Raw genomic sequence first — 25516 nt, 5'->3', positions numbered from 1 at the left:
TTTGCCTGTGTTTGAGTGATGCCACAGAGCCTTATACACATTCAGCCAAGTGACACTGTAGGTAAAAACATGGCCCTACACAGACGTTCTACTCTTTTCCTATTTATTCGTCATGTGTGCACTGCAGTAGAGCGACGCCCACTACAAAAGACGTATTCTTTACATTCAATTTCAGCGTATACGTCGCGACTGCCATATGACAGGGCCTGTCTCTCGATGTCGATTTGTATTTGGTGGCTCTTAAGTGTCGATCTGCAGTGGGCCGCTGTTGGCCGAGAGACGTGCAGTCGCCTTACATGAAGCCCCATGGGCAACGCCAGTGCCACTGTGGACAACAGCATACTGTAGCCAGAGAGAGGAGCCGAAAGGCGCATTTCGCAGTCGAGCCACGCTATCCCACAAGCTGTGCACTAGGACAGGATTGTGCAGACCGCAAACTTCTGGTGGCCCGACGCTCGTCGTCGATCGTAAGGGCGAAACAGTCAAGAGATTTGGAAAACGGCAATGTGGACACCCCCTGCAGCAGCTGTGTGCCAAATCCGATATCTGGTCGAGGGCTGCAAGATTCAGTATGATGAAGTGACAATTCGGGGATAGCTCACAAACGCTAAGCTGCCGCCTTCTTAGCTCAGTGGTAGAGCACTGGTCTCGTAAACCAGGGGTCGTGAGTTCGAACCTCACAGAAGGCATTCATTTTTTTAACCTTCCTGCAAGGAGCGGAGCTATCTCGAGCAGCATCTAACACATGGCAGTACACTGAATGAAAGGGATGTTCTACAGCCTATGAAAAGTATTCTACTGGCCTCAGAGGTTTTCTGAATGCATAGGCACAACAGTGGTTTGTATGCATTTTGTAGTATAATGTCATGCTTGGCGATGTCATTCGTGTACGAGCCTCGCTACAGTGTGCATGCACGTTATCCATGTGAAGAGGCGCAAGCAGATGCTACCATTCTGCGAGATTCCTGCAGAAGGTATACGAATTGCGTTGATATACAGAGCACAAGTGAGCCAAATTCAAGGCCTCCGTGGCGCAATCGGCTAGCGCGTTCGGCTGTTAACCGAAAGGTTGGTGGTTCGAGCCCACCCGGGGGCGAAATCGTTTTAACCGGCACCGAGGTGAGGACATACGTCAACTTTGTTAGAGATACACAGCTAGCGTGACAATTTGCCTGTGTTTGAGTGATGCCACAGAGCCTTATACACATTCAGCCAAGTGACACTGTAGGTAAAAACATGGCCCTACACAGACGTTCTACTCTTTCCCTATTTATTCGTCATGTGTGCACTGCAGTAGAGCGACGCCCACTACAAAAGACGTATTCTTTACATTCAATTTCAGCGTATACGTCGCGACTGCCATATGACAGGGCCTGTCTCTCGATGTCGATTTGTATTTGGTGTCTCTTAAGTGTCGATCTGCAGTGGGCCGCTGTTGGCCGAGAGACGTGCAGTCGCCTTACATGAAGCCCCATGGGCAACGCCAGTGCCACTGTGGACAACAGCATACTGTAGCCAGAGAGAGGAGCCGAAAGGCGCATTTCGCAGTCGAGCCACGCTATCCCACAAGCTGTGCACTAGGACAGGATTGTGCAGACCGCAAACTTCTGGTGGCCCGACGCTCGTCGTCGATCGTAAGGGCGAAACAGTCAAGAGATTTGGAAAACGGCAATGTGGACACCCCCTGCAGCAGCTGTGTGCCAAATCCGATATCTGGTCGAGGGCTGCAAGATTCAGTATGATGAAGTGACAATTCGGGGATAGCTCACAAACGCTAAGCTGCCGCCTTGTTAGCTCAGTGGTAGAGCACTGGTCTCGTAAACCAGGGGTCGTGAGTTCGAACCTCACAGAAGGCATTCATTTTTTTAACCTTCCTGCAAGGAGCGGAGCTATCTCGAGCAGCATCTAACACATGGCAGTACACTGAATGAAAGGGATGTTCTACAGCCTATGAAAAGTATTCTACTGGCCTCAGAGGTTTTCTGAATGCATAGGCACAACAGTGGTTTGTATGCATTTTGTAGTATAATGTCATGCTTGGCGATGTCATTCGTGTACGAGCCTCGCTACAGTGTGCATGCACGTTATCCATGTGAAGAGGCGCAAGCAGATGCTACCATTCTGCGAGATTCCTGCAGAAGGTATACGAATTGCGTTGATATACAGAGCACAAGTGAGCCAAATTCAAGGCCTCCGTGGCGCAATCGGCTAGCGCGTTCGGCTGTTAACCGAAAGGTTGGTGGTTCGAGCCCACCCGGGGGCGAAATCGTTTTAACCGGCACCGAGGTGAGGACATACGTCAACTTTGTTAGAGATACACAGCTAGCGTGACAATTTGCCTGTGTTTGAGTGATGCCACAGAGCCTTATACACATTCAGCCAAGTGACACTGTAGGTAAAAACATGGCCCTACACAGACGTTCTACTCTTTTCCTATTTATTCGTCATGTGTGCACTGCAGTAGAGCGACGCCCACTACAAAAGACGTATTCTTTACATTCAATTTCAGCGTATACGTCGCGACTGCCATATGACAGGGCCTGTCTCTCGATGTCGATTTGTATTTGGTGTCTCTTAAGTGTCGATCTGCAGTGGGCCGCTGTTGGCCGAGAGACGTGCAGTCGCCTTACATGAAGCCCCATGGGCAACGCCAGTGCCACTGTGGACAACAGCATACTGTAGCCAGAGAGAGGAGCCGAAAGGCGCATTTCGCAGTCGAGCCACGCTATCCCACAAGCTGTGCACTAGGACAGGATTGTGCAGACCGCAAACTTCTGGTGGCCCGACGCTCGTCGTCGATCGTAAGGGCGAAACAGTCAAGAGATTTGGAAAACGGCAATGTGGACACCCCCTGCAGCAGCTGTGTGCCAAATCCGATATCTGGTCGAGGGCTGCAAGATTCAGTATGATGAAGTGACAATTCGGGGATAGCTCACAAACGCTAAGCTGCCGCCTTCTTAGCTCAGTGGTAGAGCACTGGTCTCGTAAACCAGGGGTCGTGAGTTCGAACCTCACAGAAGGCATTCATTTTTTTAACCTTCCTGCAAGGAGCGGAGCTATCTCGAGCAGCATCTAACACATGGCAGTACACTGAATGAAAGGGATGTTCTACAGCCTATGAAAAGTATTCTACTGGCCTCAGAGGTTTTCTGAATGCATAGGCACAACAGTGGTTTGTATGCATTTTGTAGTATAATGTCATGCTTGGCGATGTCATTCGTGTACGAGCCTCGCTACAGTGTGCATGCACGTTATCCATGTGAAGAGGCGCAAGCAGATGCTACCATTCTGCGAGATTCCTGCAGAAGGTATACGAATTGCGTTGATATACAGAGCACAAGTGAGCCAAATTCAAGGCCTCCGTGGCGCAATCGGCTAGCGCGTTCGGCTGTTAACCGAGAGGTTGGTGGTTCGAGCCCACCCGGGGGCGAAATCGTTTTAACCGGCACCGAGGTGAGGACATACGTCAACTTTGTTAGAGATACACAGCTAGCGTGACAATTTGGCTGTGTTTGAGTGATGCCACAGAGCCTTATACACATTCAGCCAAGTGACACTGTAGGTAAAAACATGGCCCTACACAGACGTTCTACTCTTTTCCTATTTATTCGTCATGTGTGCACTGCAGTAGAGCGACGCCCACTACAAAAGACGTATTCTTTACATTCAATTTCAGCGTATACGTCGCGACTGCCATATGACAGGGCCTGTCTCTCGATGTCGATTTGTATTTGGTGTCTCTTAAGTGTCGATCTGCAGTGGGCCGCTGTTGGCCGAGAGACGTGCAGTCGCCTTACATGAAGCCCCATGGGCAACGCCAGTGCCACTGTGGACAACAGCATACTGTAGCCAGAGAGAGGAGCCGAAAGGCGCATTTCGCAGTCGAGCCACGCTATCCCACAAGCTGTGCACTAGGACAGGATTGTGCAGACCGCAAACTTCTGGTGGCCCGACGCTCGTCGTCGATCGTAAGGGCGAAACAGTCAAGAGATTTGGAAAACGGCAATGTGGACACCCCCTGCAGCAGCTGTGTGCCAAATCCGATATCTGGTCGAGGGCTGCAAGATTCAGTATGATGAAGTGACAATTCGGGGATAGCTCACAAACGCTAAGCTGCCGCCTTCTTAGCTCAGTGGTAGAGCACTGGTCTCGTAAACCAGGGGTCGTGAGTTCGAACCTCACAGAAGGCATTCATTTTTTTAACCTTCCTGCAAGGAGCGGAGCTATCTCGAGCAGCATCTAACACATGGCAGTACACTGAATGAAAGGGATGTTCTACAGCCTATGAAAAGTATTCTACTGGCCTCAGAGGTTTTCTGAATGCATAGGCACAACAGTGGTTTGTATGCATTTTGTAGTATAATGTCATGCTTGGCGATGTCATTCGTGTACGAGCCTCGCTACAGTGTGCATGCACGTTATCCATGTGAAGAGGCGCAAGCAGATGCTACCATTCTGCGAGATTCCTGCAGAAGGTATACGAATTGCGTTGATATACAGAGCACAAGTGAGCCAAATTCAAGGCCTCCGTGGCGCAATCGGCTAGCGCGTTCGGCTGTTAACCGAAAGGTTGGTGGTTCGAGCCCACCCGGGGGCGAAATCGTTTTAACCGGCACCGAGGTGAGGACATACGTCAACTTTGTTAGAGATACACAGCTAGCGTGACAATTTGCCTGTGTTTGAGTGATGCCACAGAGCCTTATACACATTCAGCCAAGTGACACTGTAGGTAAAAACATGGCCCTACACAGACGTTCTACTCTTTTCCTATTTATTCGTCATGTGTGCACTGCAGTAGAGCGACGCCCACTACAAAAGACGTATTCTTTACATTCAATTTCAGCGTATACGTCGCGACTGCCATATGACAGGGCCTGTCTCTCGATGTCGATTTGTATTTGGTGTCTCTTAAGTGTCGATCTGCAGTGGGCCGCTGTTGGCCGAGAGACGTGCAGTCGCCTTACATGAAGCCCCATGGGCAACGCCAGTGCCACTGTGGACAACAGCATACTGTAGCCAGAGAGAGGAGCCGAAAGGCGCATTTCGCAGTCGAGCCACGCTATCCCACAAGCTGTGCACTAGGACAGGATTGTGCAGACCGCAAACTTCTGGTGGCCCGACGCTCGTCGTCGATCGTAAGGGCGAAACAGTCAAGAGATTTGGAAAACGGCAATGTGGACACCCCCTGCAGCAGCTGTGTGCCAAATCCGATATCTGGTCGAGGGCTGCAAGATTCAGTATGATGAAGTGACAATTCGGGGATAGCTCACAAACGCTAAGCTGCCGCCTTCTTAGCTCAGTGGTAGAGCACTGGTCTCGTAAACCAGGGGTCGTGAGTTCGAACCTCACAGAAGGCATTCATTTTTTTAACCTTCCTGCAAGGAGCGGAGCTATCTCGAGCAGCATCTAACACATGGCAGTACACTGAATGAAAGGGATGTTCTACAGCCTATGAAAAGTATTCTACTGGCCTCAGAGGTTTTCTGAATGCATAGGCACAACAGTGGTTTGTATGCATTTTGTAGTATAATGTCATGCTTGGCGATGTCATTCGTGTACGAGCCTCGCTACAGTGTGCATGCACGTTATCCATGTGAAGAGGCGCAAGCAGATGCTACCATTCTGCGAGATTCCTGCAGAAGGTATACCAATTGCGTTGATATACAGAGCACAAGTGAGCCAAATTCAAGGCCTCCGTGGCGCAATCGGCTAGCGCGTTCGGCTGTTAACCGAAAGGTTGGTGGTTCGAGCCCACCCGGGGGCGAAATCGTTTTAACCGGCACCGAGGTGAGGACATACGTCAACTTTGTTAGAGATACACAGCTAGCGTGACAATTTGCCTGTGTTTGAGTGATGCCACAGAGCCTTATACACATTCAGCCAAGTGACACTGTAGGTAAAAACATGGCCCTACACAGACGTTCTACTCTTTTCCTATTTATTCGTCATGTGTGCACTGCAGTAGAGCGACGCCCACTACAAAAGACGTATTCTTTACATTCAATTTCAGCGTATACGTCGCGACTGCCATATGACAGGGCCTGTCTCTCGATGTCGATTTGTATTTGGTGTCTCTTAAGTGTCGATCTGCAGTGGGCCGCTGTTGGCCGAGAGACGTGCAGTCGCCTTACATGAAGCCCCATGGGCAACGCCAGTGCCACTGTGGACAACAGCATACTGTAGCCAGAGAGAGGAGCCGAAAGGCGCATTTCGCAGTCGAGCCACGCTATCCCACAAGCTGTGCACTAGGACAGGATTGTGCAGACCGCAAACTTCTGGTGGCCCGACGCTCGTCGTCGATCGTAAGGGCGAAACAGTCAAGAGATTTGGAAAACGGCAATGTGGACACCCCCTGCAGCAGCTGTGTGCCAAATCCGATATCTGGTCGAGGGCTGCAAGATTCAGTATGATGAAGTGACAATTCGGGGATAGCTCACAAACGCTAAGCTGCCGCCTTCTTAGCTCAGTGGTAGAGCACTGGTCTCGTAAACCAGGGGTCGTGAGTTCGAACCTCACAGAAGGCATTCATTTTTTTAACCTTCCTGCAAGGAGCGGAGCTATCTCGAGCAGCATCTAACACATGGCAGTACACTGAATGAAAGGGATGTTCTACAGCCTATGAAAAGTATTCTACTGGCCTCAGAGGTTTTCTGAATGCATAGGCACAACAGTGGTTTGTATGCATTTTGTAGTATAATGTCATGCTTGGCGATGTCATTCGTGTACGAGCCTCGCTACAGTGTGCATGCACGTTATCCATGTGAAGAGGCGCAAGCAGATGCTACCATTCTGCGAGATTCCTGCAGAAGGTATACGAATTGCGTTGATATACAGAGCACAAGTGAGCCAAATTCAAGGCCTCCGTGGCGCAATCGGCTAGCGCGTTCGGCTGTTAACCGAAAGGTTGGTGGTTCGAGCCCACCCGGGGGCGAAATCGTTTTAACCGGCACCGAGGTGAGGACATACGTCAACTTTGTTAGAGATACACAGCTAGCGTGACAATTTGCCTGTGTTTGAGTGATGCCACAGAGCCTTATACACATTCAGCCAAGTGACACTGTAGGTAAAAACATGGCCCTACACAGACGTTCTACTCTTTTCCTATTTATTCGTCATGTGTGCACTGCAGTAGAGCGACGCCCACTACAAAAGACGTATTCTTTACATTCAATTTCAGCGTATACGTCGCGACTGCCATATGACAGGGCCTGTCTCTCGATGTCGATTTGTATTTGGTGTCTCTTAAGTGTCGATCTGCAGTGGGCCGCTGTTGGCCGAGAGACGTGCAGTCGCCTTACATGAAGCCCCATGGGCAACGCCAGTGCCACTGTGGACAACAGCATACTGTAGCCAGAGAGAGGAGCCGAAAGGCGCATTTCGCAGTCGAGCCACGCTATCCCACAAGCTGTGCACTAGGACAGGATTGTGCAGACCGCAAACTTCTGGTGGCCCGACGCTCGTCGTCGATCGTAAGGGCGAAACAGTCAAGAGATTTGGAAAACGGCAATGTGGACACCCCCTGCAGCAGCTGTGTGCCAAATCCGATATCTGGTCGAGGGCTGCAAGATTCAGTATGATGAAGTGACAATTCGGGGATAGCTCACAAACGCTAAGCTGCCGCCTTCTTAGCTCAGTGGTAGAGCACTGGTCTCGTAAACCAGGGGTCGTGAGTTCGAACCTCACAGAAGGCATTCATTTTTTTAACCTTCCTGCAAGGAGCGGAGCTATCTCGAGCAGCATCTAACACATGGCAGTACACTGAATGAAAGGGATGTTCTACAGCCTATGAAAAGTATTCTACTGGCCTCAGAGGTTTTCTGAATGCATAGGCACAACAGTGGTTTGTATGCATTTTGTAGTATAATGTCATGCTTGGCGATGTCATTCGTGTACGAGCCTCGCTACAGTGTGCATGCACGTTATCCATGTGAAGAGGCGCAAGCAGATGCTACCATTCTGCGAGATGCCTGCAGAAGGTATACGAATTGCGTTGATATACAGAGCACAAGTGAGCCAAATTCAAGGCCTCCGTGGCGCAATCGGCTAGCGCGTTCGGCTGTTAACCGAAAGGTTGGTGGTTCGAGCCCACCCGGGGGCGAAATCGTTTTAACCGGCACCGAGGTGAGGACATACGTCAACTTTGTTAGAGATACACAGCTAGCGTGACAATTTGCCTGTGTTTGAGTGATGCCACAGAGCCTTATACACATTCAGCCAAGTGACACTGTAGGTAAAAACATGGCCCTACACAGACGTTCTACTCTTTTCCTATTTATTCGTCATGTGTGCACTGCAGTAGAGCGACGCCCACTACAAAAGACGTATTCTTTACATTCAATTTCAGCGTATACGTCGCGACTGCCATATGACAGGGCCTGTCTCTCGATGTCGATTTGTATTTGGTGTCTCTTAAGTGTCGATCTGCAGTGGGCCGCTGTTGGCCGAGAGACGTGCAGTCGCCTTACATGAAGCCCCATGGGCAACGCCAGTGCCACTGTGGACAACAGCATACTGTAGCCAGAGAGAGGAGCCGAAAGGCGCATTTCGCAGTCGAGCCACGCTATCCCACAAGCTGTGCACTAGGACAGGATTGTGCAGACCGCAAACTTCTGGTGGCCCGACGCTCGTCGTCGATCGTAAGGGCGAAACAGTCAAGAGATTTGGAAAACGGCAATGTGGACACCCCCTGCAGCAGCTGTGTGCCAAATCCGATATCTGGTCGAGGGCTGCAAGATTCAGTATGATGAAGTGACAATTCGGGGATAGCTCACAAACGCTAAGCTGCCGCCTTCTTAGCTCAGTGGTAGAGCACTGGTCTCGTAAACCAGGGGTCGTGAGTTCGAACCTCACAGAAGGCATTCATTTTTTTAACCTTCCTGCAAGGAGCGGAGCTATCTCGAGCAGCATCTAACACATGGCAGTACACTGAATGAAAGGGATGTTCTACAGCCTATGAAAAGTATTCTACTGGCCTCAGAGGTTTTCTGAATGCATAGGCACAACAGTGGTTTGTATGCATTTTGTAGTATAATGTCATGCTTGGCGATGTCATTCGTGTACGAGCCTCGCTACAGTGTGCATGCACGTTATCCATGTGAAGAGGCGCAAGCAGATGCTACCATTCTGCGAGATGCCTGCAGAAGGTATACGAATTGCGTTGATATACAGAGCACAAGTGAGCCAAATTCAAGGCCTCCGTGGCGCAATCGGCTAGCGCGTTCGGCTGTTAACCGAAAGGTTGGTGGTTCGAGCCCACCCGGGGGCGAAATCGTTTTAACCGGCACCGAGGTGAGGACATACGTCAACTTTGTTAGAGATACACAGCTAGCGTGACAATTTGCCTGTGTTTGAGTGATGCCACAGAGCCTTATACACATTCAGCCAAGTGACACTGTAGGTAAAAACATGGCCCTACACAGACGTTCTACTCTTTTCCTATTTATTCGTCATGTGTGCACTGCAGTAGAGCGACGCCCACTACAAAAGACGTATTCTTTACATTCAATTTCAGCGTATACGTCGCGACTGCCATATGACAGGGCCTGTCTCTCGATGTCGATTTGTATTTGGTGTCTCTTAAGTGTCGATCTGCAGTGGGCCGCTGTTGGCCGAGAGACGTGCAGTCGCCTTACATGAAGCCCCATGGGCAACGCCAGTGCCACTGTGGACAACAGCATACTGTAGCCAGAGAGAGGAGCCGAAAGGCGCATTTCGCAGTCGAGCCACGCTATCCCACAAGCTGTGCACTAGGACAGGATTGTGCAGACCGCAAACTTCTGGTGGCCCGACGCTCGTCGTCGATCGTAAGGGCGAAACAGTCAAGAGATTTGGAAAACGGCAATGTGGACACCCCCTGCAGCAGCTGTGTGCCAAATCCGATATCTGGTCGAGGGCTGCAAGATTCAGTATGATGAAGTGACAATTCGGGGATAGCTCACAAACGCTAAGCTGCCGCCTTCTTAGCTCAGTGGTAGAGCACTGGTCTCGTAAACCAGGGGTCGTGAGTTCGAACCTCACAGAAGGCATTCATTTTTTTAACCTTCCTGCAAGGAGCGGAGCTATCTCGAGCAGCATCTAACACATGGCAGTACACTGAATGAAAGGGATGTTCTACAGCCTATGAAAAGTATTCTACTGGCCTCAGAGGTTTTCTGAATGCATAGGCACAACAGTGGTTTGTATGCATTTTGTAGTATAATGTCATGCTTGGCGATGTCATTCGTGTACGAGCCTCGCTACAGTGTGCATGCACGTTATCCATGTGAAGAGGCGCAAGCAGATGCTACCATTCTGCGAGATGCCTGCAGAAGGTATACGAATTGCGTTGATATACAGAGCACAAGTGAGCCAAATTCAAGGCCTCCGTGGCGCAATCGGCTAGCGCGTTCGGCTGTTAACCGAAAGGTTGGTGGTTCGAGCCCACCCGGGGGCGAAATCGTTTTAACCGGCACCGAGGTGAGGACATACGTCAACTTTGTTAGAGATACACAGCTAGCGTGACAATTTGCCTGTGTTTGAGTGATGCCACAGAGCCTTATACACATTCAGCCAAGTGACACTGTAGGTAAAAACATGGCCCTACACAGACGTTCTACTCTTTTCCTATTTATTCGTCATGTGTGCACTGCAGTAGAGCGACGCCCACTACAAAAGACGTATTCTTTACATTCAATTTCAGCGTATACGTCGCGACTGCCATATGACAGGGCCTGTCTCTCGATGTCGATTTGTATTTGGTGTCTCTTAAGTGTCGATCTGCAGTGGGCCGCTGTTGGCCGAGAGACGTGCAGTCGCCTTACATGAAGCCCCATGGGCAACGCCAGTGCCACTGTGGACAACAGCATACTGTAGCCAGAGAGAGGAGCCGAAAGGCGCATTTCGCAGTCGAGCCACGCTATCCCACAAGCTGTGCACTAGGACAGGATTGTGCAGACCGCAAACTTCTGGTGGCCCGACGCTCGTCGTCGATCGTAAGGGCGAAACAGTCAAGAGATTTGGAAAACGGCAATGTGGACACCCCCTGCAGCAGCTGTGTGCCAAATCCGATATCTGGTCGAGGGCTGCAAGATTCAGTATGATGAAGTGACAATTCGGGGATAGCTCACAAACGCTAAGCTGCCGCCTTCTTAGCTCAGTGGTAGAGCACTGGTCTCGTAAACCAGGGGTCGTGAGTTCGAACCTCACAGAAGGCATTCATTTTTTTAACCTTCCTGCAAGGAGCGGAGCTATCTCGAGCAGCATCTAACACATGGCAGTACACTGAATGAAAGGGATGTTCTACAGCCTATGAAAAGTATTCTACTGGCCTCAGAGGTTTTCTGAATGCATAGGCACAACAGTGGTTTGTATGCATTTTGTAGTATAATGTCATGCTTGGCGATGTCATTCGTGTACGAGCCTCGCTACAGTGTGCATGCACGTTATCCATGTGAAGAGGCGCAAGCAGATGCTACCATTCTGCGAGATTCCTGCAGAAGGTATACGAATTGCGTTGATATACAGAGCACAAGTGAGCCAAATTCAAGGCCTCCGTGGCGCAATCGGCTAGCGCGTTCGGCTGTTAACCGAAAGGTTGGTGGTTCGAGCCCACCCGGGGGCGAAATCGTTTTAACCGGCACCGAGGTGAGGACATACGTCAACTTTGTTAGAGATACACAGCTAGCGTGACAATTTGCCTGTGTTTGAGTGATGCCACAGAGCCTTATACACATTCAGCCAAGTGACACTGTAGGTAAAAACATGGCCCTACACAGACGTTCTACTCTTTTCCTATTTATTCGTCATGTGTGCACTGCAGTAGAGCGACGCCCACTACAAAAGACGTATTCTTTACATTCAATTTCAGCGTATACGTCGCGACTGCCATATGACAGGGCCTGTCTCTCGATGTCGATTTGTATTTGGTGTCTCTTAAGTGTCGATCTGCAGTGGGCCGCTGTTGGCCGAGAGACGTGCAGTCGCCTTACATGAAGCCCCATGGGCAACGCCAGTGCCACTGTGGACAACAGCATACTGTAGCCAGAGAGAGGAGCCGAAAGGCGCATTTCGCAGTCGAGCCACGCTATCCCACAAGCTGTGCACTAGGACAGGATTGTGCAGACCGCAAACTTCTGGTGGCCCGACGCTCGTCGTCGATCGTAAGGGCGAAACAGTCAAGAGATTTGGAAAACGGCAATGTGGACACCCCCTGCAGCAGCTGTGTGCCAAATCCGATATCTGGTCGAGGGCTGCAAGATTCAGTATGATGAAGTGACAATTCGGGGATAGCTCACAAACGTTAAGCTGCCGCCTTGTTAGCTCAGTGGTAGAGCACTGGTCTCGTAAACCAGGGGTCGTGAGTTCGAACCTCACAGAAGGCATTCATTTTTTTAACCTTCCTGCAAGGAGCGGAGCTATCTCGAGCAGCATCTAACACATGGCAGTACACTGAATGAAAGGGATGTTCTACAGCCTATGAAAAGTATTCTACTGGCCTCAGAGGTTTTCTGAATGCATAGGCACAACAGTGGTTTGTATGCATTTTGTAGTATAATGTCATGCTTGGCGATGTCATTCGTGTACGAGCCTCGCTACAGTGTGCATGCACGTTATCCATGTGAAGAGGCGCAAGCAGATGCTACCATTCTGCGAGATTCCTGCAGAAGGTATACGAATTGCGTTGATATACAGAGCACAAGTGAGCCAAATTCAAGGCCTCCGTGGCGCAATCGGCTAGCGCGTTCGGCTGTTAACCGAAAGGTTGGTGGTTCGAGCCCACCCGGGGGCGAAATCGTTTTAACCGGCACCGAGGTGAGGACATACGTCAACTTTGTTAGAGATACACAGCTAGCGTGACAATTTGCCTGTGTTTGAGTGATGCCACAGAGCCTTATACACATTCAGCCAAGTGACACTGTAGGTAAAAACATGGCCCTACACAGACGTTCTACTCTTTTCCTATTTATTCGTCATGTGTGCACTGCAGTAGAGCGACGCCCACTACAAAAGACGTATTCTTTACATTCAATTTCAGCGTATACGTCGCGACTGCCATATGACAGGGCCTGTCTCTCGATGTCGATTTGTATTTGGTGTCTCTTAAGTGTCGATCTGCAGTGGGCCGCTGTTGGCCGAGAGACGTGCAGTCGCCTTACATGAAGCCCCATGGGCAACGCCAGTGCCACTGTGGACAACAGCATACTGTAGCCAGAGAGAGGAGCCGAAAGGCGCATTTCGCAGTCGAGCCACGCTATCCCACAAGCTGTGCACTAGGACAGGATTGTGCAGACCGCAAACTTCTGGTGGCCCGACGCTCGTCGTCGATCGTAAGGGCGAAACAGTCAAGAGATTTGGAAAACGGCAATGTGGACACCCCCTGCAGCAGCTGTGTGCCAAATCCGATATCTGGTCGAGGGCTGCAAGATTCAGTATGATGAAGTGACAATTCGGGGATAGCTCACAAACGCTAAGCTGCCGCCTTCTTAGCTCAGTGGTAGAGCACTGGTCTCGTAAACCAGGGGTCGTGAGTTCGAACCTCACAGAAGGCATTCATTTTTTTAACCTTCCTGCAAGGAGCGGAGCTATCTCGAGCAGCATCTAACACATGGCAGTACACTGAATGAAAGGGATGTTCTACAGCCTATGAAAAGTATTCTACTGGCCTCAGAGGTTTTCTGAATGCATAGGCACAACAGTGGTTTGTATGCATTTTGTAGTATAATGTCATGCTTGGCGATGTCATTCGTGTACGAGCCTCGCTACAGTGTGCATGCACGTTATCCATGTGAAGAGGCGCAAGCAGATGCTACCATTCTGCGAGATTCCTGCAGAAGGTATACGAATTGCGTTGATATACAGAGCACAAGTGAGCCAAATTCAAGGCCTCCGTGGCGCAATCGGCTAGCGCGTTCGGCTGTTAACCGAAAGGTTGGTGGTTCGAGCCCACCCGGGGGCGAAATCGTTTTAACCGGCACCGAGGTGAGGACATACGTCAACTTTGTTAGAGATACACAGCTAGCGTGACAATTTGCCTGTGTTTGAGTGATGCCACAGAGCCTTATACACATTCAGCCAAGTGACACTGTAGGTAAAAACATGGCCCTACACAGACGTTCTACTCTTTTCCTATTTATTCGTCATGTGTGCACTGCAGTAGAGCGACGCCCACTACAAAAGACGTATTCTTTACATTCAATTTCAGCGTATACGTCGCGACTGCCATATGACAGGGCCTGTCTCTCGATGTCGATTTGTATTTGGTGTCTCTTAAGTGTCGATCTGCAGTGGGCCGCTGTTGGCCGAGAGACGTGCAGTCGCCTTACATGAAGCCCCATGGGCAACGCCAGTGCCACTGTGGACAACAGCATACTGTAGCCAGAGAGAGGAGCCGAAAGGCGCATTTCGCAGTCGAGCCACGCTATCCCACAAGCTGTGCACTAGGACAGGATTGTGCAGACCGCAAACTTCTGGTGGCCCGACGCTCGTCGTCGATCGTAAGGGCGAAACAGTCAAGAGATTTGGAAAACGGCAATGTGGACACCCCCTGCAGCAGCTGTGTGCCAAATCCGATATCTGGTCGAGGGCTGCAAGATTCAGTATGATGAAGTGACAATTCGGGGATAGCTCACAAACGCTAAGCTGCCGCCTTCTTAGCTCAGTGGTAGAGCACTGGTCTCGTAAACCAGGGGTCGTGAGTTCGAACCTCACAGAAGGCATTCATTTTTTTAACCTTCCTGCAAGGAGCGGAGCTATCTCGAGCAGCATCTAACACATGGCAGTACACTGAATGAAAGGGATGTTCTACAGCCTATGAAAAGTATTCTACTGGCCTCAGAGGTTTTCTGAATGCATAGGCACAACAGTGGTTTGTATGCATTTTGTAGTATAATGTCATGCTTGGCGATGTCATTCGTGTACGAGCCTCGCTACAGTGTGCATGCACGTTATCCATGTGAAGAGGCGCAAGCAGATGCTACCATTCTGCGAGATGCCTGCAGAAGGTATACGAATTGCGTTGATATACAGAGCACAAGTGAGCCAAATTCAAGGCCTCCGTGGCGCAATCGGCTAGCGCGTTCGGCTGTTAACCGAAAGGTTGGTGGTTCGAGCCCACCCGGGGGCGAAATCGTTTTAACCGGCACCGAGGTGAGGACATACGTCAACTTTGTTAGAGATACACAGCTAGCGTGACAATTTGCCTGTGTTTGAGTGATGCCACAGAGCCTTATACACATTCAGCCAAGTGACACTGTAGGTAAAAACATGGCCCTACACAGACGTTCTACTCTTTTCCTATTTATTCGTCATGTGTGCACTGCAGTAGAGCGACGCCCACTACAAAAGACGTATTCTTTACATTCAATTTCAGCGTATACGTCGCGACTGCCATATGACAGGGCCTGTCTCTCGATGTCGATTTGTATTTGGTGTCTCTTAAGTGTCGATCTGCAGTGGGCCGCTGTTGGCCGAGAGACGTGCAGTCGCCTTACATGAAGCCCCATGGGCAACGCCAGTGCCACTGTGGACAACAGCATACTGTAGCCAGAGAGAGGAGCCGAAAGGCGCATTTCGCAGTCGAGCCACGCTATCCCACAAGCTGTGCACTAGGACAGGATTGTGCAGACCGCAAACTTCTGGTGGCCCGACGCTCGTCGTCGATCGTAAGGGCGAAACAGTCAAGAGATTTGGAAAACGGCAATGTGGACACCCCCTGCAGCAGCTGTGTGCCAAATCCGATATCTGGTCGAGGGCTGCAAGATTCAGTATGATGAAGTGACAATTCGGGGATAGCTCACAAACGCTAAGCTGCCGCCTTCTTAGCTCAGTGGTAGAGCACTGGTCTCGTAAACCAGGGGTCGTGAGTTCGAACCTCACAGAAGGCATTCATTTTTTTAACCTTCCTGCAAGGAGCGGAGCTATCTCGAGCAGCATCTAACACATGGCAGTACACTGAATGAAAGGGATGTTCTACAGCCTATGAAAAGTATTCTACTGGCCTCAGAGGTTTTCTGAATGCATAGGCACAACAGTGGTTTGTATGCATTTTGTAGTATAATGTCATGCTTGGCGATGTCATTCGTGTACGAGCCTCGCTACAGTGTGCATGCACGTTATCCATGTGAAGAGGCGCAAGCAGATGCTACCATTCTGCGAGATGCCTGCAGAAGGTATACGAATTGCGTTGATATACAGAGCACAAGTGAGCCAAATTCAAGGCCTCCGTGGCGCAATCGGCTAGCGCGTTCGGCTGTTAACCGAAAGGTTGGTGGTTCGAGCCCACCCGGGGGCGAAATCGTTTTAACCGGCACCGAGGTGAGGACATACGTCAACTTTGTTAGAGATACACAGCTAGCGTGACAATTTGCCTGTGTTTGAGTGATGCCACAGAGCCTTATACACATTCAGCCAAGTGACACTGTAGGTAAAAACATGGCCCTACACAGACGTTCTACTCTTTTCCTATTTATTCGTCATGTGTGCACTGCAGTAGAGCGACGCCCACTACAAAAGACGTATTCTTTACATTCAATTTCAGCGTATACGTCGCGACTGCCATATGACAGGGCCTGTCTCTCGATGTCGATTTGTATTTGGTGTCTCTTAAGTGTCGATCTGCAGTGGGCCGCTGTTGGCCGAGAGACGTGCAGTCGCCTTACATGAAGCCCCATGGGCAACGCCAGTGCCACTGTGGACAACAGCATACTGTAGCCAGAGAGAGGAGCCGAAAGGCGCATTTCGCAGTCGAGCCACGCTATCCCACAAGCTGTGCACTAGGACAGGATTGTGCAGACCGCAAACTTCTGGTGGCCCGACGCTCGTCGTCGATCGTAAGGGCGAAACAGTCAAGAGATTTGGAAAACGGCAATGTGGACACCCCCTGCAGCAGCTGTGTGCCAAATCCGATATCTGGTCGAGGGCTGCAAGATTCAGTATGATGAAGTGACAATTCGGGGATAGCTCACAAACGCTAAGCTGCCGCCTTCTTAGCTCAGTGGTAGAGCACTGGTCTCGTAAACCAGGGGTCGTGAGTTCGAACCTCACAGAAGGCATTCATTTTTTTAACCTTCCTGCAAGGAGCGGAGCTATCTCGAGCAGCATCTAACACATGGCAGTACACTGAATGAAAGGGATGTTCTACAGCCTATGAAAAGTATTCTACTGGCCTCAGAGGTTTTCTGAATGCATAGGCACAACAGTGGTTTGTATGCATTTTGTAGTATAATGTCATGCTTGGCGATGTCATTCGTGTACGAGCCTCGCTACAGTGTGCATGCACGTTATCCATGTGAAGAGGCGCAAGCAGATGCTACCATTCTGCGAGATTCCTGCAGAAGGTATACGAATTGCGTTGATATACAGAGCACAAGTGAGCCAAATTCAAGGCCTCCGTGGCGCAATCGGCTAGCGCGTTCGGCTGTTAACCGAAAGGTTGGTGGTTCGAGCCCACCCGGGGGCGAAATCGTTTTAACCGGCACCGAGGTGAGGACATACGTCAACTTTGTTAGAGATACACAGCTAGCGTGACAATTTGCCTGTGTTTGAGTGATGCCACAGAGCCTTATACACATTCAGCCAAGTGACACTGTAGGTAAAAACATGGCCCTACACAGACGTTCTACTCTTTTCCTATTTATTCGTCATGTGTGCACTGCAGTAGAGCGACGCCCACTACAAAAGACGTATTCTTTACATTCAATTTCAGCGTATACGTCGCGACTGCCATATGACAGGGCCTGTCTCTCGATGTCGATTTGTATTTGGTGTCTCTTAAGTGTCGATCTGCAGTGGGCCGCTGTTGGCCGAGAGACGTGCAGTCGCCTTACATGAAGCCCCATGGGCAACGCCAGTGCCACTGTGGACAACAGCATACTGTAGCCAGAGAGAGGAGCCGAAAGGCGCATTTCGCAGTCGAGCCACGCTATCCCACAAGCTGTGCACTAGGACAGGATTGTGCAGACCGCAAACTTCTGGTGGCCCGACGCTCGTCGTCGATCGTAAGGGCGAAACAGTCAAGAGATTTGGAAAACGGCAATGTGGACACCCCCTGCAGCAGCTGTGTGCCAAATCCGATATCTGGTCGAGGGCTGCAAGATTCAGTATGATGAAGTGACAATTCGGGGATAGCTCACAAACGCTAAGCTGCCGCCTTCTTAGCTCAGTGGTAGAGCACTGGTCTCGTAAACCAGGGGTCGTGAGTTCGAACCTCACAGAAGGCATTCATTTTTTTAACCTTCCTGCAAGGAGCGGAGCTATCTCGAGCAGCATCTAACACATGGCAGTACACTGAATGAAAGGGATGTTCTACAGCCTATGAAAAGTATTCTACTGGCCTCAGAGGTTTTCTGAATGCATAGGCACAACAGTGGTTTGTATGCATTTTGTAGTATAATGTCATGCTTGACGATGTCATTCGTGTACGAGCCTCGCTACAGTGTGCATGCACGTTATCCATGTGAAGAGGCGCAAGCAGATGCTACCATTCTGCGAGATTCCTGCAGAAGGTATACGAATTGCGTTGATATACAGAGCACAAGTGAGCCAAATTCAAGGCCTCCGTGGCGCAATCGGCTAGCGCGTTCGGCTGTTAACCGAAAGGTTGGTGGTTCGAGCCCACCCGGGGGCGAAATCGTTTTAACCGGCACCGAGGTGAGGACATACGTCAACTTTGTTAGAGATACACAGCTAGCGTGACAATTTGCCTGTGTTTGAGTGATGCCACAGAGCCTTATACACATTCAGCCAAGTGACACTGTAGGTAAAAACATGGCCCTACACAGACGTTCTACTCTTTTCCTATTTATTCGTCATGTGTGCACTGCAGTAGAGCGACGCCCACTACAAAAGACGTATTCTTTACATTCAATTTCAGCGTATACGTCGCGACTGCCATATGACAGGGCCTGTCTCTCGATGTCGATTTGTATTTGGTGTCTCTTAAGTGTCGATCTGCAGTGGGCCGCTGTTGGCCGAGAGACGTGCAGTCGCCTTACATGAAGCCCCATGGGCAACGCCAGTGCCACTGTGGACAACAGCATACTGTAGCCAGAGAGAGGAGCCGAAAGGCGCATTTCGCAGTCGAGCCACGCTATCCCACAAGCTGTGCACTAGGACAGGATTGTGCAGACCGCAAACTTCTGGTGGCCCGACGCTCGTCGTCGATCGTAAGGGCGAAACAGTCAAGAGATTTGGAAAACGGCAATGTGGACACCCCCTGCAGCAGCTGTGTGCCAAATCCGATATCTGGTCGAGGGCTGCAAGATTCAGTATGATGAAGTGACAATTCGGGGATAGCTCACAAACGCTAAGCTGCCGCCTTCTTAGCTCAGTGGTAGAGCACTGGTCTCGTAAACCAGGGGTCGTGAGTTCGAACCTCACAGAAGGCATTCATTTTTTTAACCTTCCTGCAAGGAGCGGAGCTATCTCGAGCAGCATCTAACACATGGCAGTACACTGAATGAAAGGGATGTTCTACAGCCTATGAAAAGTATTCTACTGGCCTCAGAGGTTTTCTGAATGCATAGGCACAACAGTGGTTTGTATGCATTTTGTAGTATAATGTCATGCTTGGCGATGTCATTCGTGTACGAGCCTCGCTACAGTGTGCATGCACGTTATCCATGTGAAGAGGCGCAAGCAGATGCTACCATTCTGCGAGATTCCTGCAGAAGGTATACGAATTGCGTTGATATACAGAGCACAAGTGAGCCAAATTCAAGGCCTCCGTGGCGCAATCGGCTAGCGCGTTCGGCTGTTAACCGAAAGGTTGGTGGTTCGAGCCCACCCGGGGGCGAAATCGTTTTAACCGGCACCGAGGTGAGGACATACGTCAACTTTGTTAGAGATACACAGCTAGCGTGACAATTTGCCTGTGTTTGAGTGATGCCACAGAGCCTTATACACATTCAGCCAAGTGACACTGTAGGTAAAAACATGGCCCTACACAGACGTTCTACTCTTTTCCTATTTATTCGTCATGTGTGCACTGCAGTAGAGCGACGCCCACTACAAAAGACGTATTCTTTACATTCAATTTCAGCGTATACGTCGCGACTGCCATATGACAGGGCCTGTCTCTCGATGTCGATTTGTATTTGGTGTCTCTTAAGTGTCGATCTGCAGTGGGCCGCTGTTGGCCGAGAGACGTGCAGTCGCCTTACATGAAGCCCCATGGGCAACGCCAGTGCCACTGTGGACAACAGCATACTGTAGCCAGAGAGAGGAGCCGAAAGGCGCATTTCGCAGTCGAGCCACGCTATCCCACAAGCTGTGCACTAGGACAGGATTGTGCAGACCGCAAACTTCTGGTGGCCCGACGCTCGTCGTCGATCGTAAGGGCGAAACAGTCAAGAGATTTGGAAAACGGCAATGTGGACACCCCCTGCAGCAGCTGTGTGCCAAATCCGATATCTGGTCGAGGGCTGCAAGATTCAGTATGATGAAGTGACAATTCGGGGATAGCTCATAAACGCTAAGCTGCCGCCTTCTTAGCTCAGTGGTAGAGCACTGGTCTCGTAAACCAGGGGTCGTGAGTTCGAACCTCACAGAAGGCATTCATTTTTTTAACCTTCCTGCAAGGAGCGGAGCTATCTCGAGCAGCATCTAACACATGGCAGTACACTGAATGAAAGGGATGTTCTACAGCCTATGAAAAGTATTCTACTGGCCTCAGAGGTTTTCTGAATGCATAGGCACAACAGTGGTTTGTATGCATTTTGTAGTATAATGTCATGCTTGACGATGTCATTCGTGTACGAGCCTCGCTACAGTGTGCATGCACGTTATCCATGTGAAGAGGCGCAAGCAGATGCTACCATTCTGCGAGATTCCTGCAGAAGGTATACGAATTGCGTTGATATACAGAGCACAAGTGAGCCAAATTCAAGGCCTCCGTGGCGCAATCGGCTAGCGCGTTCGGCTGTTAACCGAAAGGTTGGTGGTTCGAGCCCACCCGGGGGCGAAATCGTTTTAACCGGCACCGAGGTGAGGACATACGTCAACTTTGTTAGAGATACACAGCTAGCGTGACAATTTGCCTGTGTTTGAGTGATGCCACAGAGCCTTATACACATTCAGCCAAGTGACACTGTAGGTAAAAACATGGCCCTACACAGACGTTCTACTCTTTTCCTATTTATTCGTCATGTGTGCACTGCAGTAGAGCGACGCCCACTACAAAAGACGTATTCTTTACATTCAATTTCAGCGTATACGTCGCGACTGCCATATGACAGGGCCTGTCTCTCGATGTCGATTTGTATTTGGTGTCTCTTAAGTGTCGATCTGCAGTGGGCCGCTGTTGGCCGAGAGACGTGCAGTCGCCTTACATGAAGCCCCATGGGCAACGCCAGTGCCACTGTGGACAACAGCATACTGTAGCCAGAGAGAGGAGCCGAAAGGCGCATTTCGCAGTCGAGCCACGCTATCCCACAAGCTGTGCACTAGGACAGGATTGTGCAGACCGCAAACTTCTGGTGGCCCGACGCTCGTCGTCGATCGTAAGGGCGAAACAGTCAAGAGATTTGGAAAACGGCAATGTGGACACCCCCTGCAGCAGCTGTGTGCCAAATCCGATATCTGGTCGAGGGCTGCAAGATTCAGTATGATGAAGTGACAATTCGGGGATAGCTCACAAACGCTAAGCTGCCGCCTTCTTAGCTCAGTGGTAGAGCACTGGTCTCGTAAACCAGGGGTCGTGAGTTCGAACCTCACAGAAGGCATTCATTTTTTTAACCTTCCTGCAAGGAGCGGAGCTATCTCGAGCAGCATCTAACACATGGCAGTACACTGAATGAAAGGGATGTTCTACAGCCTATGAAAAGTATTCTACTGGCCTCAGAGGTTTTCTGAATGCATAGGCACAACAGTGGTTTGTATGCATTTTGTAGTATAATGTCATGCTTGACGATGTCATTCGTGTACGAGCCTCGCTACAGTGTGCATGCACGTTATCCATGTGAAGAGGCGCAAGCAGATGCTACCATTCTGCGAGATTCCTGCAGAAGGTATACGAATTGCGTTGATATACAGAGCACAAGTGAGCCAAATTCAAGGCCTCCGTGGCGCAATCGGCTAGCGCGTTCGGCTGTTAACCGAAAGGTTGGTGGTTCGAGCCCACCCGGGGGCGAAATCGTTTTAACCGGCACCGAGGTGAGGACATACGTCAACTTTGTTAGAGATACACAGCTAGCGTGACAATTTGCCTGTGTTTGAGTGATGCCACAGAGCCTTATACACATTCAGCCAAGTGACACTGTAGGTAAAAACATGGCCCTACACAGACGTTCTACTCTTTTCCTATTTATTCGTCATGTGTGCACTGCAGTAGAGCGACGCCCACTACAAAAGACGTATTCTTTACATTCAATTTCAGCGTATACGTCGCGACTGCCATATGACAGGGCCTGTCTCTCGATGTCGATTTGTATTTGGTGTCTCTTAAGTGTCGATCTGCAGTGGGCCGCTGTTGGCCGAGAGACGTGCAGTCGCCTTACATGAAGCCCCATGGGCAACGCCAGTGCCACTGTGGACAACAGCATACTGTAGCCAGAGAGAGGAGCCGAAAGGCGCATTTCGCAGTCGAGCCACGCTATCCCACAAGCTGTGCACTAGGACAGGATTGTGCAGACCGCAAACTTCTGGTGGCCCGACGCTCGTCGTCGATCGTAAGGGCGAAACAGTCAAGAGATTTGGAAAACGGCAATGTGGACACCCCCTGCAGCAGCTGTGTGCCAAATCCGATATCTGGTCGAGGGCTGCAAGATTCAGTATGATGAAGTGACAATTCGGGGATAGCTCACAAACGCTAAGCTGCCGCCTTCTTAGCTCAGTGGTAGAGCACTGGTCTCGTAAACCAGGGGTCGTGAGTTCGAACCTCACAGAAGGCATTCATTTTTTTAACCTTCCTGCAAGGAGCGGAGCTATCTCGAGCAGCATCTAACACATGGCAGTACACTGAATGAAAGGGATGTTCTACAGCCTATGAAAAGTATTCTACTGGCCTCAGAGGTTTTCTGAATGCATAGGCACAACAGTGGTTTGTATGCATTTTGTAGTATAATGTCATGCTTGACGATGTCATTCGTGTACGAGCCTCGCTACAGTGTGCATGCACGTTATCCATGTGAAGAGGCGCAAGCAGATGCTACCATTCTGCGAGATTCCTGCAGAAGGTATACGAATTGCGTTGATATACAGAGCACAAGTGAGCCAAATTCAAGGCCTCCGTGGCGCAATCGGCTAGCGCGTTCGGCTGTTAACCGAAAGGTTGGTGGTTCGAGCCCACCCGGGGGCGAAATCGTTTTAACCGGCACCGAGGTGAGGACATACGTCAACTTTGTTAGAGATACACAGCTAGCGTGACAATTTGCCTGTGTTTGAGTGATGCCACAGAGCCTTATACACATTCAGCCAAGTGACACTGTAGGTAAAAACATGGCCCTACACAGACGTTCTACTCTTTTCCTATTTATTCGTCATGTGTGCACTGCAGTAGAGCGACGCCCACTACAAAAGACGTATTCTTTACATTCAATTTCAGCGTATACGTCGCGACTGCCATATGACAGGGCCTGTCTCTCGATGTCGATTTGTATTTGGTGTCTCTTAAGTGTCGATCTGCAGTGGGCCGCTGTTGGCCGAGAGACGTGCAGTCGCCTTACATGAAGCCCCATGGGCAACGCCAGTGCCACTGTGGACAACAGCATACTGTAGCCAGAGAGAGGAGCCGAAAGGCGCATTTCGCAGTCGAGCCACGCTATCCCACAAGCTGTGCACTAGGACAGGATTGTGCAGACCGCAAACTTCTGGTGGCCCGACGCTCGTCGTCGATCGTAAGGGCGAAACAGTCAAGAGATTTGGAAAACGGCAATGTGGACACCCCCTGCAGCAGCTGTGTGCCAAATCCGATATCTGGTCGAGGGCTGCAAGATTCAGTATGATGAAGTGACAATTCGGGGATAGCTCACAAACGCTAAGCTGCCGCCTTCTTAGCTCAGTGGTAGAGCACTGGTCTCGTAAACCAGGGGTCGTGAGTTCGAACCTCACAGAAGGCATTCATTTTTTTAACCTTCCTGCAAGGACCGGAGCTATCTCGAGCAGCATCTAACACATGGCAGTACACTGAATGAAAGGGATGTTCTACAGCCTATGAAAAGTATTCTACTGGCCTCAGAGGTTTTCTGAATGCATAGGCACAACAGTGGTTTGTATGCATTTTGTAGTATAATGTCATGCTTGACGATGTCATTCGTGTACGAGCCTCGCTACAGTGTGCATGCACGTTATCCATGTGAAGAGGCGCAAGCAGATGCTACCATTCTGCGAGATTCCTGCAGAAGGTATACGAATTGCGTTGATATACAGAGCACAAGTGAGCCAAATTAAAGGCCTCCGTGGCGCAATCGGCTAGCGCGTTCGGCTGTTAACCGAAAGGTTGGTGGTTCGAGCCCACCCGGGGGCGAAATCGTTTTAACCGGCACCGAGGTGAGGACATACGTCAACTTTGTTAGAGATACACAGCTAGCGTGACAATTTGGCTGTGTTTGAGTGATGCCACAGAGCCTTATACACATTCAGCCAAGTGACACTGTAGGTAAAAACATGGCCCTACACAGACGTTCTACTCTTTTCCTATTTATTCGTCATGTGTGCACTGCAGTAGAGCGACGCCCACTACAAAAGACGTATTCTTTACATTCAATTTCAGCGTATACGTCGCGACTGCCATATGACAGGGCCTGTCTCTCGATGTCGATTTGTATTTGGTGTCTCTTAAGTGTCGATCTGCAGTGGGCCGCTGTTGGCCGAGAGACGTGCAGTCGCCTTACATGAAGCCCCATGGGCAACGCCAGTGCCACTGTGGACAACAGCATACTGTAGCCAGAGAGAGGAGCCGAAAGGCGCATTTCGCAGTCGAGCCACGCTATCCCACAAGCTGTGCACTAGGACAGGATTGTGCAGACCGCAAACTTCTGGTGGCCCGACGCTCGTCGTCGATCGTAAGGGCGAAACAGTCAAGAGATTTGGAAAACGGCAATGTGGACACCCCCTGCAGCAGCTGTGTGCCAAATCCGATATCTGGTCGAGGGCTGCAAGATTCAGTATGATGAAGTGACAATTCCCAGTCGGCCTTCAGCGGCCGTGGCGAGCGGACGCGCGGTGTGTTTACGTCCTCGCTGCTGCTGGCTGTGTGCTGTTTACTGGTGAGTAGACGCTGTTCTAGCGGCCACAATAACGTGTTATTGTGTGACAATGTTTAGAACCGGAACATGAACGACATAACGCGCAGAGACACGTTGAAATTTGTCTTCGATCACACCTATGCACGACCGAAATCTTTTGAGATAGAATTATGGATTGAGGAAAGTCTGAAACGATCCTTTGACGATATCATCGGCGTACACCTGTCGATCGTTAGTAGCGTTGTCTACATCAAGTTTAAAACCGCTGCTATTTGCGAACAGATTTTGCAGTCATGTAGTGGTAAGCTTAAATTTAAGCACCGTGATGGGAACGTGGGAGAGGTTAAGGTTTTGCATGC

At 50.2% G+C, this 25516-nt stretch overlaps 42 non-coding genes across 42 annotated transcripts; all 42 read left to right on the top strand.

The window, feature by feature from the left end:
* Positions 1 to 617: 617 nt before the first annotated feature.
* On the top strand, positions 618 to 689 carry Trnat-cgu (transfer RNA threonine (anticodon CGU)). Its single transcript has one exon. It is a non-coding gene; the product is annotated as a tRNA-Thr (tRNA).
* Positions 690 to 1022: 333 nt separating this feature from the next.
* Positions 1023 to 1096, top strand: Trnan-guu (transfer RNA asparagine (anticodon GUU)). Its single transcript has one exon. It is a non-coding gene; the product is annotated as a tRNA-Asn (tRNA).
* Positions 1097 to 1784: 688 nt separating this feature from the next.
* Positions 1785 to 1856, top strand: Trnat-cgu (transfer RNA threonine (anticodon CGU)). Its single transcript has one exon. It is a non-coding gene; the product is annotated as a tRNA-Thr (tRNA).
* Positions 1857 to 2189: 333 nt separating this feature from the next.
* Positions 2190 to 2263, top strand: Trnan-guu (transfer RNA asparagine (anticodon GUU)). The gene has a single exon. It is a non-coding gene; the product is annotated as a tRNA-Asn (tRNA).
* Positions 2264 to 2951: 688 nt separating this feature from the next.
* Positions 2952 to 3023, top strand: Trnat-cgu (transfer RNA threonine (anticodon CGU)). Its single transcript has one exon. It is a non-coding gene; the product is annotated as a tRNA-Thr (tRNA).
* Positions 3024 to 3356: 333 nt separating this feature from the next.
* Trnan-guu (transfer RNA asparagine (anticodon GUU)) lies at positions 3357 to 3430 on the top strand. The gene has a single exon. It is a non-coding gene; the product is annotated as a tRNA-Asn (tRNA).
* Positions 3431 to 4118: 688 nt separating this feature from the next.
* Positions 4119 to 4190, top strand: Trnat-cgu (transfer RNA threonine (anticodon CGU)). Its single transcript has one exon. It is a non-coding gene; the product is annotated as a tRNA-Thr (tRNA).
* A 333-nt stretch (positions 4191 to 4523) lies between these two features.
* On the top strand, positions 4524 to 4597 carry Trnan-guu (transfer RNA asparagine (anticodon GUU)). Its single transcript has one exon. It is a non-coding gene; the product is annotated as a tRNA-Asn (tRNA).
* A 688-nt stretch (positions 4598 to 5285) lies between these two features.
* On the top strand, positions 5286 to 5357 carry Trnat-cgu (transfer RNA threonine (anticodon CGU)). The gene has a single exon. It is a non-coding gene; the product is annotated as a tRNA-Thr (tRNA).
* A 333-nt stretch (positions 5358 to 5690) lies between these two features.
* Positions 5691 to 5764, top strand: Trnan-guu (transfer RNA asparagine (anticodon GUU)). The gene has a single exon. It is a non-coding gene; the product is annotated as a tRNA-Asn (tRNA).
* A 688-nt stretch (positions 5765 to 6452) lies between these two features.
* On the top strand, positions 6453 to 6524 carry Trnat-cgu (transfer RNA threonine (anticodon CGU)). Its single transcript has one exon. It is a non-coding gene; the product is annotated as a tRNA-Thr (tRNA).
* Positions 6525 to 6857: 333 nt separating this feature from the next.
* On the top strand, positions 6858 to 6931 carry Trnan-guu (transfer RNA asparagine (anticodon GUU)). The gene has a single exon. It is a non-coding gene; the product is annotated as a tRNA-Asn (tRNA).
* Positions 6932 to 7619: 688 nt separating this feature from the next.
* On the top strand, positions 7620 to 7691 carry Trnat-cgu (transfer RNA threonine (anticodon CGU)). Its single transcript has one exon. It is a non-coding gene; the product is annotated as a tRNA-Thr (tRNA).
* Positions 7692 to 8024: 333 nt separating this feature from the next.
* Trnan-guu (transfer RNA asparagine (anticodon GUU)) lies at positions 8025 to 8098 on the top strand. Its single transcript has one exon. It is a non-coding gene; the product is annotated as a tRNA-Asn (tRNA).
* Positions 8099 to 8786: 688 nt separating this feature from the next.
* On the top strand, positions 8787 to 8858 carry Trnat-cgu (transfer RNA threonine (anticodon CGU)). Its single transcript has one exon. It is a non-coding gene; the product is annotated as a tRNA-Thr (tRNA).
* A 333-nt stretch (positions 8859 to 9191) lies between these two features.
* On the top strand, positions 9192 to 9265 carry Trnan-guu (transfer RNA asparagine (anticodon GUU)). The gene has a single exon. It is a non-coding gene; the product is annotated as a tRNA-Asn (tRNA).
* Positions 9266 to 9953: 688 nt separating this feature from the next.
* On the top strand, positions 9954 to 10025 carry Trnat-cgu (transfer RNA threonine (anticodon CGU)). Its single transcript has one exon. It is a non-coding gene; the product is annotated as a tRNA-Thr (tRNA).
* A 333-nt stretch (positions 10026 to 10358) lies between these two features.
* On the top strand, positions 10359 to 10432 carry Trnan-guu (transfer RNA asparagine (anticodon GUU)). Its single transcript has one exon. It is a non-coding gene; the product is annotated as a tRNA-Asn (tRNA).
* Positions 10433 to 11120: 688 nt separating this feature from the next.
* Positions 11121 to 11192, top strand: Trnat-cgu (transfer RNA threonine (anticodon CGU)). The gene has a single exon. It is a non-coding gene; the product is annotated as a tRNA-Thr (tRNA).
* Positions 11193 to 11525: 333 nt separating this feature from the next.
* On the top strand, positions 11526 to 11599 carry Trnan-guu (transfer RNA asparagine (anticodon GUU)). Its single transcript has one exon. It is a non-coding gene; the product is annotated as a tRNA-Asn (tRNA).
* Positions 11600 to 12287: 688 nt separating this feature from the next.
* Positions 12288 to 12359, top strand: Trnat-cgu (transfer RNA threonine (anticodon CGU)). The gene has a single exon. It is a non-coding gene; the product is annotated as a tRNA-Thr (tRNA).
* A 333-nt stretch (positions 12360 to 12692) lies between these two features.
* On the top strand, positions 12693 to 12766 carry Trnan-guu (transfer RNA asparagine (anticodon GUU)). The gene has a single exon. It is a non-coding gene; the product is annotated as a tRNA-Asn (tRNA).
* A 688-nt stretch (positions 12767 to 13454) lies between these two features.
* Trnat-cgu (transfer RNA threonine (anticodon CGU)) lies at positions 13455 to 13526 on the top strand. The gene has a single exon. It is a non-coding gene; the product is annotated as a tRNA-Thr (tRNA).
* Positions 13527 to 13859: 333 nt separating this feature from the next.
* Positions 13860 to 13933, top strand: Trnan-guu (transfer RNA asparagine (anticodon GUU)). The gene has a single exon. It is a non-coding gene; the product is annotated as a tRNA-Asn (tRNA).
* A 688-nt stretch (positions 13934 to 14621) lies between these two features.
* Trnat-cgu (transfer RNA threonine (anticodon CGU)) lies at positions 14622 to 14693 on the top strand. The gene has a single exon. It is a non-coding gene; the product is annotated as a tRNA-Thr (tRNA).
* A 333-nt stretch (positions 14694 to 15026) lies between these two features.
* On the top strand, positions 15027 to 15100 carry Trnan-guu (transfer RNA asparagine (anticodon GUU)). The gene has a single exon. It is a non-coding gene; the product is annotated as a tRNA-Asn (tRNA).
* Positions 15101 to 15788: 688 nt separating this feature from the next.
* Trnat-cgu (transfer RNA threonine (anticodon CGU)) lies at positions 15789 to 15860 on the top strand. The gene has a single exon. It is a non-coding gene; the product is annotated as a tRNA-Thr (tRNA).
* Positions 15861 to 16193: 333 nt separating this feature from the next.
* Trnan-guu (transfer RNA asparagine (anticodon GUU)) lies at positions 16194 to 16267 on the top strand. Its single transcript has one exon. It is a non-coding gene; the product is annotated as a tRNA-Asn (tRNA).
* A 688-nt stretch (positions 16268 to 16955) lies between these two features.
* Positions 16956 to 17027, top strand: Trnat-cgu (transfer RNA threonine (anticodon CGU)). The gene has a single exon. It is a non-coding gene; the product is annotated as a tRNA-Thr (tRNA).
* Positions 17028 to 17360: 333 nt separating this feature from the next.
* Trnan-guu (transfer RNA asparagine (anticodon GUU)) lies at positions 17361 to 17434 on the top strand. The gene has a single exon. It is a non-coding gene; the product is annotated as a tRNA-Asn (tRNA).
* A 688-nt stretch (positions 17435 to 18122) lies between these two features.
* Trnat-cgu (transfer RNA threonine (anticodon CGU)) lies at positions 18123 to 18194 on the top strand. The gene has a single exon. It is a non-coding gene; the product is annotated as a tRNA-Thr (tRNA).
* Positions 18195 to 18527: 333 nt separating this feature from the next.
* Trnan-guu (transfer RNA asparagine (anticodon GUU)) lies at positions 18528 to 18601 on the top strand. Its single transcript has one exon. It is a non-coding gene; the product is annotated as a tRNA-Asn (tRNA).
* A 688-nt stretch (positions 18602 to 19289) lies between these two features.
* Positions 19290 to 19361, top strand: Trnat-cgu (transfer RNA threonine (anticodon CGU)). The gene has a single exon. It is a non-coding gene; the product is annotated as a tRNA-Thr (tRNA).
* A 333-nt stretch (positions 19362 to 19694) lies between these two features.
* On the top strand, positions 19695 to 19768 carry Trnan-guu (transfer RNA asparagine (anticodon GUU)). The gene has a single exon. It is a non-coding gene; the product is annotated as a tRNA-Asn (tRNA).
* Positions 19769 to 20456: 688 nt separating this feature from the next.
* Positions 20457 to 20528, top strand: Trnat-cgu (transfer RNA threonine (anticodon CGU)). The gene has a single exon. It is a non-coding gene; the product is annotated as a tRNA-Thr (tRNA).
* Positions 20529 to 20861: 333 nt separating this feature from the next.
* On the top strand, positions 20862 to 20935 carry Trnan-guu (transfer RNA asparagine (anticodon GUU)). The gene has a single exon. It is a non-coding gene; the product is annotated as a tRNA-Asn (tRNA).
* Positions 20936 to 21623: 688 nt separating this feature from the next.
* Trnat-cgu (transfer RNA threonine (anticodon CGU)) lies at positions 21624 to 21695 on the top strand. The gene has a single exon. It is a non-coding gene; the product is annotated as a tRNA-Thr (tRNA).
* Positions 21696 to 22028: 333 nt separating this feature from the next.
* Positions 22029 to 22102, top strand: Trnan-guu (transfer RNA asparagine (anticodon GUU)). The gene has a single exon. It is a non-coding gene; the product is annotated as a tRNA-Asn (tRNA).
* A 688-nt stretch (positions 22103 to 22790) lies between these two features.
* On the top strand, positions 22791 to 22862 carry Trnat-cgu (transfer RNA threonine (anticodon CGU)). The gene has a single exon. It is a non-coding gene; the product is annotated as a tRNA-Thr (tRNA).
* A 333-nt stretch (positions 22863 to 23195) lies between these two features.
* Trnan-guu (transfer RNA asparagine (anticodon GUU)) lies at positions 23196 to 23269 on the top strand. Its single transcript has one exon. It is a non-coding gene; the product is annotated as a tRNA-Asn (tRNA).
* Positions 23270 to 23957: 688 nt separating this feature from the next.
* Positions 23958 to 24029, top strand: Trnat-cgu (transfer RNA threonine (anticodon CGU)). Its single transcript has one exon. It is a non-coding gene; the product is annotated as a tRNA-Thr (tRNA).
* Positions 24030 to 24362: 333 nt separating this feature from the next.
* Trnan-guu (transfer RNA asparagine (anticodon GUU)) lies at positions 24363 to 24436 on the top strand. Its single transcript has one exon. It is a non-coding gene; the product is annotated as a tRNA-Asn (tRNA).
* The last annotated feature ends 1080 nt before the right edge of the window (positions 24437 to 25516 follow it).

The sequence above is a fragment of the Schistocerca nitens genome, chromosome 6, assembly GCF_023898315.1.
Source record: "Schistocerca nitens isolate TAMUIC-IGC-003100 chromosome 6, iqSchNite1.1, whole genome shotgun sequence".
In the NCBI taxonomy this organism is placed as follows: domain Eukaryota; kingdom Metazoa; phylum Arthropoda; class Insecta; order Orthoptera; family Acrididae; genus Schistocerca; species Schistocerca nitens.
The sequence above is the reverse complement of the archived record's forward strand: the minus strand, read 5'-3'. Positions and strand labels throughout refer to the sequence as shown.